The sequence below is a fragment of the Anarrhichthys ocellatus genome, unplaced genomic scaffold (assembly GCF_004355925.1).
Source record: "Anarrhichthys ocellatus isolate YVR2014 unplaced genomic scaffold, GSC_Weel_1.0 scaffold86, whole genome shotgun sequence".
In the NCBI taxonomy this organism is placed as follows: Eukaryota; Metazoa; Chordata; class Actinopteri; order Perciformes; family Anarhichadidae; genus Anarrhichthys; species Anarrhichthys ocellatus.
The window spans coordinates 1885556-1895146 of NW_022280116.1; positions in this window are offsets into that span (position 1 = coordinate 1885556).

The window sequence follows — 9591 nt, forward strand, 5'->3', positions numbered from 1 at the left end:
TGTGTGTGTGTGTGTGTGTGTGTGTGTGTGTGTGTGTGTGTGTGTGTCTGTAGGTAAGTTAAAACTGGGAAAAGGGAGACAGTGTGGCAGGTGGAGAGTGAATTTGAACATTATGGAAGTAGAATTCCAATGTAATATGATTAAGTGTGAGGCCATACTTCGGCATGGCGGAGCTAAAGGCTAATGCTAGCATGGCAACGTGCTTAAAATGACAATGCTCCAGTGGCGGGCCGTGCATTTTATACCCGGGCCATCTGTGCTGTCCTACTACAGTTGAATTACCTCCTAATAACCTCATTAACGGACAATGCATATAGTGAAAGTCAACGTAATTAACACAATGACGACAACAACAAAGTCATAAGAACCAGTCACATATATTTATATGACAACAAAGCATGACACATCAATCCAGCAGACCTGCAGCGGATCCACACATTCCACCACACAAGAGCACGAGCCATTCAAATATTAGTCATAAAAAACGACACGATAGACAAACGGATATCCATATGTGTAAAAGACGGGGGCGTGGCTTGCGGGTCTGAAAAGTGCTATGTCAACTTTTTATATGCAGTCTATGATTATATCACGTTGTGTGTCCTTCACATGACAGCTTTCCAAATGACAACAAGATGTCTTGGACATGCAATTATGTACATATTTTCCTGTTTATTTGAGGGAACAGCAATCTGTTGTTTCACTGAGCGCCGTTTCCTCTTGTTTGAAGGCCTGGTTGTAGTCTCTGACATCATTCATAGGCATTACTTTAACATTTTACTTGGCCTAAATGATGACATCACTATAGTCAATGTGGCAATCACATGAGTAATCACACAGGTTTACAGTTTGACCCCTTTTATTTCCCCTGAAGTAGATTTAGGATGTTTGAAATCACTCTCTGACAGCATCGTATACATTCAGTATCAGCTTGTTCCAGCTCTCTGTAGAAGCTATATTTCACACTGAAATATTTTTACCCAGAACTCCGTGTTTTTATTGCTGCACTTAAAATGGAAAGATTCTAGATGTTTCATCATTTCATTCACATCCCCCACTAATTCGGCCTATTATGTGGTGTCCTTGGAAACTAATTCATAAATATAATAAAATATGGGTTTTAACAGAATTTGGCAGCACAGTGTGCGCAGGTAATGAAGGAAGCACCAGCAGATCAGTGGGGTTCAAGAGGTTACAGCTGCCCTGTTTTATATACACCACCTATCTGCAGGTGAAAATTGAGGTAAATGTAAACTGTAATGTCACAGCCATGACATGTGTAGCACAGTCAGTCAAAGTAGAATCAGTGCATAGCGGTGCAACAGTTTGGTTAATTATTGTAAATTTGCTGTTAGGTTAGACCTGGGAGCTGCAGGAATGGCGCAACTCCAATAAAGCAACACATCCAGTGCAGTAACTCAGTGCTTTTCTCTGGAGGGAAGGGGGTTGGTGTTCAGTAGGTTAATTACTACTAAACGGTAAGCCTCTTGTCTGTTACTAACAGTACAGTAGGTCAATTTCATGTACACCCAGTTGAAACATCCTATATCCATTACATGAATATCCATTATGATCTATTCTCCACATTGTGAGAAGTACTATGAGCTCAGATTTTGTAAAAAAAAAAATCAACATTATTCCTCTGTGTATTCAGTCCTCTCTTTTTAACATCTCCTGTGGAGTTGAAGAGATGATTACACTTTGTTTTGGATGTACAGTGAAGGCAGATAAATGAGGATGTGTGCCTGAGACAATGTGACCAAAACACAAGTGTACACTGGGGTAAGCAATACTACAAAAGTTCTGATACCGAGTAATACCAGGACTGGAATCACTGATATCAATACAGATACTTAGCATTATGTGCCAACGACATATGAGTTCAATAGATAATATTACTTGATCACATGATCGATCTGCCTACCCCTTCTAGACATGCATTGTATTTTAACAATAATTAAAGTGGTTGGTTCACACAGGTTCACACAGTTTACTGTTATATTTAAAAAGAAAATGTTTAAAAACAAACACCAGCCCACAAAAGTGAATCAACATCAGTACCACTGGTGTGCTTGTGATTTAAAATGCATTTGCATCAGAGGGAGAGGGATCCCACGTCAGTTGAGATTTCTTCCATTTATCCCCGTTGAAGGTTTTTATTTCTTTCTTTGATTGAGTTTATCCATATCTGCTTTGTCTAAAGGACAGACAGTGTTGTATGTTTGTGAAGGCAAATTTGGGATATTGGGAATTACTTAACATCAGTGATGGTATGATTCTAATTAGGCTGTGCTTTGATTTTTTCCGACAGATATATGCATGGCACACAGAGGATACAGAATGGATGAAACTTTGGCGAAGGCTTGCCAGCCACACATTTTCGACCACTGCTGTTGGTTACAGGGCTGTAAATATAGGCGGCGCAGTTGCACCTGAAGGATATGAAACATGGACGTAGACTCCGTGACGTCGTCCAAAGGTTTCTGAAGAGCAATTGTGTGGTTCACAAGTGGGAGGCTCCCTCTGTCGCCATCTTGGCGGTGACGACAAAAGCCTAACTCGCGGCTAATCCCAAAATGGACAAAGTGGTGGTTCGTCGGCGGATCGTTGGTGGAAATGAGGCGGGACCATGTGAGGCAGCAGATCAGACAGTTAGCAGCTAGCAACCTGGTACGGCAACCACCTGTCACTCGAAATGTCCACGCCCTTAACTATTCATAACTTTAAGCCTTGATATACTTAATACGTGTGATTTATTTAAAAATTGTTGTCTTGAATAAGGATATTAGCTATACCAAAACCCTTTTCTGTACCAGACTGTAAACATGTTTATTTCTCCTGTTAAGTTGGGCATTTGAACATGGGGGTCTATTGAGACTGGCTCGCTTTTGGAGCCAGCCTCAATTGGCCATTCAGTGAGCTGCAGATTTTTGGCACTTCCGCATTGGCTTCATTCCTCAGCACCAGAGGTTGCCGCTTGGTTTACATCCACGCTAACCTGAAACCAGTGGCGGGCCGTGCATTTTATACCTGGGCCTTCACTGCTGTCCTGCAGCTTAAACACAGCTACGGTTATTATTTGTTTCGTGTCAAAATGAAGCCAACACCTATAGATAGAGTGCGTCTCCTCTCTGCTCTGACTGCAGCTGGGACTGCTACGCCTGTGTGTGCTTTGGGGTGGCAGCTCGCGGCGGAGGGGCTCACGGCAGCTCCCGCTGCTCGTTCACGACAGTGCAGAACGTACGTGCTTTTGCGAGTCAAAAGAAGACAAAAGTCTCCAACAACACCAGAACAAATCGCTAGATTTGTCACTAGTAGCTTTTGACAAAACAAGTCGCCATGAGGGTTTGGAAAGTCTCCAGATTTAGCGAGAGAGTTGCCAAGTTGGCAACGGCTAAATATGTCCCCAGAGCAACATTGGACGTACCAATGGTTCCTATCACATATAAAACCAAACAAAAATCCATCTTCATAAAAACAAGTTGTACAAATAATAATATATAAACAAGCATATTAAAGCTACTGCAGATGTAAAAACAAACGCATTTAACTTACCAGAGCTGCTGTTCACTATTTAGCTGCTGTTCCTCCTTTCTTTGTTAATAAAGAGTGTAATCTCACGGTTGTTCAGTACATCCGTGCGTTTTAGTTCCAGTAAGAAGTCCTTCTCGATTCATGGACGCCAGTGAAGACAGTCGAGCCTCCCCAGTTGTATTTCTTGAATACGTTTTAATGTGTTTGAGGGCTGAAAATGTCCGCTCGACAGAGACAGCAGATTTTGGGATTGTCACCGCCCAACATGTCACCCTAGCCCACAGACCAATCACGTACTTGTAGACCAGCTAGCAGGCTCTGGCACGTCAAAGAATACGCCCAACATGTCAAACTAAAGATCTGATTGGTTGAACACTATGACAATCAACAATATCGTCCCCATTCACTTAAACTGCTCAGGGATGCACTTGTGAGTCTGCAGGCCTCGGGCCTCTGTTCTTACCTAGAGACACAGAGGTGAAATCTGATTGGATAAAAGCTCTACTTAAAACAAGCTGCACTGGAAGCAGAGCAACTGAGGAAGACAGTAGCTGTGCAATGAGAAAATAAGATAATGGGAAAAATATTTTTATAAATTATAATACATGTAGGCCTAGTGTATTTAAGAAAAATTATTAAATTATAAAATAGCTATAACTTTGTGATTCTGTTTAGGCCAGCAGAGAAGGCCTTGCAGGCCCTGATGGCCCACCACTGCCTGAAACAGGTGTTAACTGAGCACTACACGGTCATTCTGTTTTGGATTCAGTCTGATGCGGAATATTGGGAAGATTCTTCTACTGCTTGCACCATATTTTTAAAATGCACAAGTTGCATCAGTCTCTGAAAGATCCTTTTCTGTCACCGGACCAATAATCTTTATTAATAAGTCTCTAGAAAGGTTAAACCTGTATGAGAAAGAAGAAAGAAGAAACCCTTTTTATTGTCATATACATATACACATACACAAAATTTGACCTCTGCATTTGACCCATCCCTGTATATAGGGAGCAGTGAGAGCGACCATATTGTTGACAGCAGGGTTTTTTCCCCCTGTCCTAAATTACCGGGTGCTTCCCATCAGCCATAGTGATAACTTTGCTGCAGCGTGCAGTCATTTATCTCACAAACCCCTGCCAACTGTAATGACGGGACATGTTTTGCAAAAGGCTCTGCGCAGGCTGCAGCGTCTCAGCCGAGGGCTGTTTTGCAGTGGCTCAAATGAAAACAAAAAACGATTGGCAAAGCTGCAAATCAGAAATTACACCCCAATTGTTGGTGTAAGGATATTTAGCAAACTGCAGACATAAAACTTTGCCTCTGGATGTGAGTTTTCCAGTTTTTTGATTAGAGAGTGGGTTTGAGTTTTGATTTGGTCAAGGCTCTGGTTATGACTGCAATGCTACAGAGAATCCCAAATGGGCCCGAGTGGACACAGAGGCTTTTGCAGAGTATGTAATTACATAGTAAATTATTCAGTGGGTCCAAACCAAAACATAAAGGCATTCATTTTCAAAACCAGCTTACAAGGAAGCCTATGGCAGTGCAGAGCCACACAGTTAAAAAAGGAGACCTTCTACATATGCTGGAACCATGTACCTGGAAGTGGTTTATTGTTTTTGTAAAGTAGGAGGATGAAGGTTTGCATTTCCTTATTCACGGGGCCACTGTCAAATATTGTCAATAAACATGAAGTAAACACGTCACATCTGCAGGAGGGAACAGAGAGACATATCTTTGCTTTAATTAAGAATCAAAATGAGGGTGTAAAACAGTTCCTAACTCTGCATAATGCACAACAAAACAATGACGGCGGAAATTCAGTGATGACAGAAAGCGAGAGAGAGGACGAGGGAGAAATATTATGTGAGTCTGATGGGATTGGCCTCGACTCCGATACTGTGTAAGCAGATCCAACCAGAGTGTTTGTACAGGCAGACAGCATCCATTGGATCCTGTGTCTGCAATGAGTTCAGCATTCCTCTTCAAGTTGAACATCCTCTTCCTCAAGCAAAAATGAAGGCATGAAGAAGCTTGGTTTCCAGACACATGACACATTTTTTTTAAGATATTCATATCGCTTTACAGACTTCAGGGTCTGTGGTTATACTTCTATTTACTGACCTTTCAGATGACCTCTACTTCTCTTCCCTCTGTCCAATTTTGCTTTTCTTACATTTTTAAACATCTGACATTAATAAAGGGATTTCTGTTTGCAGAGGTTTCATTCAATCATTTTCTAACATGTTGAATAAAAACCTATTGATTTTGCCTGATTGACTTTCATTGGCTTGTGGGCCTTTCTTTATTGTGATGGATGGTGATGGTGAGGACATGTGTGCCAGAGGCAGATTGATAATCGGAAGGTTCGGGAGAATTCCCAGTGGACGGTACTGTTCCATCTCTGTCCCATACATACACACACCTGCACTCCTCAATGTCCACATAAAGTCTATAGGGGAGTAAATGAAAGCCCAGTCCTATCTTGACCTGAAGTGTCGACGGTACGTCTCCTGGTCAAGTTCAACAGTATTCCACTCAGTATTAAACATTATACCAAATTGTTTTTCTAACTACGTTGTGGGGACAAACGTAATCGCTACCTGGATTACGTCCAGAGGCACTGCCAGGCTAAACAGGCTAGTTTTCTGTTTTGATACTGGCTAAACTAGCCTGTTTAGCCAGTATCAAAAAAATGAAAAGAGGCCTCAGAGGCTACCTTAAAAAAAAGAAAGGGTGCTAAACAAGGGCTGTGTTTGAAAAGGCACTCTAACATACTATTCATGCTAAGTATTGAGTAGAATTAAGTATGTGTAGTGTTCGCACAAGGTGGCAACCTCCGGTTCTTTTAGTGTTTTAAACTTGCATTCTCTCTACTGGCCATCAGGGGGCGACTCCTCTGGTTGCAAAAAGAGGTCTTGTATGGAAGTCTATGAGAAAATTACTCTACTTCTCACTTGATTTATTACCTCAGTAAACATGGTAAACATTAGTTTCAAGTCTTTTTCAAGATAGCATGATGTTCATTTCGTAAATGATGGTCCCATTTAGAGTCAAATAGACAATAAAGCAGAGTTTGCTTTAGGGTGGGCTTACTGTGATTGACAGGTCGCTGCCTCTATCAGAGCCGTATATGGCGTTTCTACACCGCTCATTTTTGGTACAAATATGGCAACTTTCGTTCACTGGTTGCAAAAAGCAAACTTCATAGTATGTGGATTTTATGTATGCGAGAAATTCTTATACCAGGCCTACATTAGCAACAATCTTTGAGTAAGAGACTTGAGCTTACTGCACATACTCGGCCGCCTTACAATGCATTTGCGTCTGGGTGCCTTGAGCCGGGCAGTCAGTCTTGTGAGACTTTGACCCAGGATAAATGGTCTTAATATGTGTCACTTTATTAAGCTTTAATATGTTTTTAGAAGAGAAAGTAACCATTTAGATTCCCAATATGTAGTCATCATCCAAATAACGTCTGTTTGGAAATTTCCTGCAACTTTTTTAGATACTTTTTCAGTCTTGTGATACATCTTGCTCGAGCATATACTTCAGGGTGAACATTTAGTAAACGCTATGCAGTCCATACTGATTGGGTATGCAGTAGGGAAGTATGTGATTTCAAACACCACAAAGGTTTGACCCAAATCATGTTTTAGATAGAAGAGTTCAGGTTTGTCATGATTGTCTTGTGTCTACAGGCTGGCTACTGAGGACCATAACAAGTTTTTCAGACATTTCTTTTTTAACTTTTGTTGATTTCCAATTGTATAGGCTTTTTTGGTTTGGAGTGGTGTCAAACACAGAGCTTTCCAATGGAATTTGTCCGTGGTTGTATTGTAACTGCCCAATATTGTGTCCAAGTTTGCCAAATGGATATAGAACATTAAAACGTATTTAAAATCACAATAAAACATGAATGGAAGTTGTTGTGCTCCTGTAGCAGTTGCATACTGTGCTTGTGCAATAGCGCCCAACTCTTACCACCCTACATTGACCCCGCTCTACATTTCTTTCATTAGCTCATAGTTAGTCCCACTCCGCTCTGAGAAATGCATGATATCACGCTGTCATTAGCGGTGGTTGACTTGAGTATTTCCATAGTCTTTATCTTGCAGCTTGGTTTGATCTTTATTTTTGGCCAAAAAAGAAACACTGATGATAAAAGAAAAAACAGGACAAAGTATCTACATTGCTTTCTCTGGGCCACATGTGTGAGAGATAAACACATGCTTCTGGTTTTAAGGACACGTTGAATAAGTGCTTAAACTCACTGAAGTAGAAGTACCAATACCACAGTGTAAAAATATTCCATTACTAGTAAAAGTCCTGCATTCAAAAGTGTGAAAGTACAGAAGTATTATCAACAAAAAGTACCGAAAGTATGTTGCTTATAAATTAATATTCATGATGTTATTAGATGATCAAAATCAATGCACCACTGCATAAGTAGACGACTTAGAAAACCTTAATGTCACCAAAGGGGCAATTTGGTACAGCACTGTAAACAACAAGCATAGTATAGATGCAATTGAAACACAGAACAACAGAGGCACCAACAAATGTCCATGATCATGATCTATCAATAAATACGACATATTTTGCACATCCCTATGTATTGCACTCCCTTAACTCCGTCAATGAGTTACATCATCCCGCCGACCCTATGTTGCACATCGGCCTACCTCAGCTTGTTAAAATGGATTATTGCCGTAGAAATGAATAACTGAACTGTCCACTTTTAAGGTAGCCTGTAACTGTTTTAGTTAGTCCAGGTGGAGCTAGTTTCACCTACTATATATACAGTTTGGTAGTTTAGTCCAGTGGTTTCCAACATGGGGTCTGGCCTCTCCAAAGGGTCATGAGATGATTAATGGGGAGGGGGGGAATGGGAAATGTCTCTTTGGTGGAAGTGCTAATTACTCATAGACCTATGCAACAGGACAAGGGGCTCTGTGCATTCACTTTTTTCTATTGTATATTTAGTTGTTTTTTATATTTTAATTTAAAAAATGTCAGATAAAAATGTAGTAGCAGCAATTAAGTAAAAGTAAACTGAAGCTTAAAAAAGAAATACTCCAAACTTAAAGTTCAAATACCTCACTTGAACAAGTATACCTTTAAAATTTCAGATGAGAAACAAATTAAATTAAAAGTGTACTGAAGGTTCAAATAGTCCAGACTTTTATTCCTGGGCAAACATGTCAGTTCCTCCCTGATCTTTTGCACCTCAATAATGCTTCTTTCACGTGTTTCCACTCAGAGAGAGAGAGAGAGAGAGAGAGAGAGAGAGAGAAGTGGCCTCATATGCTATGTTGTATGCAGTGTTGTCTGATGTTGTTATCATGTGCTTTGTTACACAAAATGTTGTGGCAACCCTGCTTTTGAAAGCACTTCATAAATCACCTCTCCCTCATTGCTCTCTCTGCTATGAGAACGACTGGAGATAAAACTCGAGTGGGCGCAATCAGTCCAACAAATAAAGTGACTCCATCTGGTTTTGTGAGGGCCCTGGTGTTGACATTATTAAGTCAGAAAAAACTCCAGTGTGGTGAGGCTATTCTGGACTCTCCACAGTTACATCTGCTCTACTTCAGCCTTCAACCGGCGCAATAGATTTGTCACAAGACACCAAACATTGATCGTACGTCATCTCGGAGTCCCTTATTAGTGGTGAGTATCACTCCACCTTAATATATGCATGTGAGAGTTTAGAACCTTCAACAAAACAAGATTTGACGAAGGGGCCAATAATCAAATTCTAACATTATAGTAATTTAAATACAGGGGATGCCAAATAGATGTCTCTGAAGAAGAAATATTACCAGACCGGGTCCAGTATGAAATGATGCACAAATCCACATGACTCTTTGTTTGCAAAACCATGGTTAAAGAGTTTTAATGCTCCTTAAACGTATTGGTTGTCAAATTACAGCAATGAAATACAATATGGACTGGTGCTTGGAGCTGGTTAAGTATTGTTCCTCCATTATTTACTTAAAAGAGAAAAAATTTTCTGTTTTAAATCAAAGTAAAAGATGAACAAGAAGTCCCTGG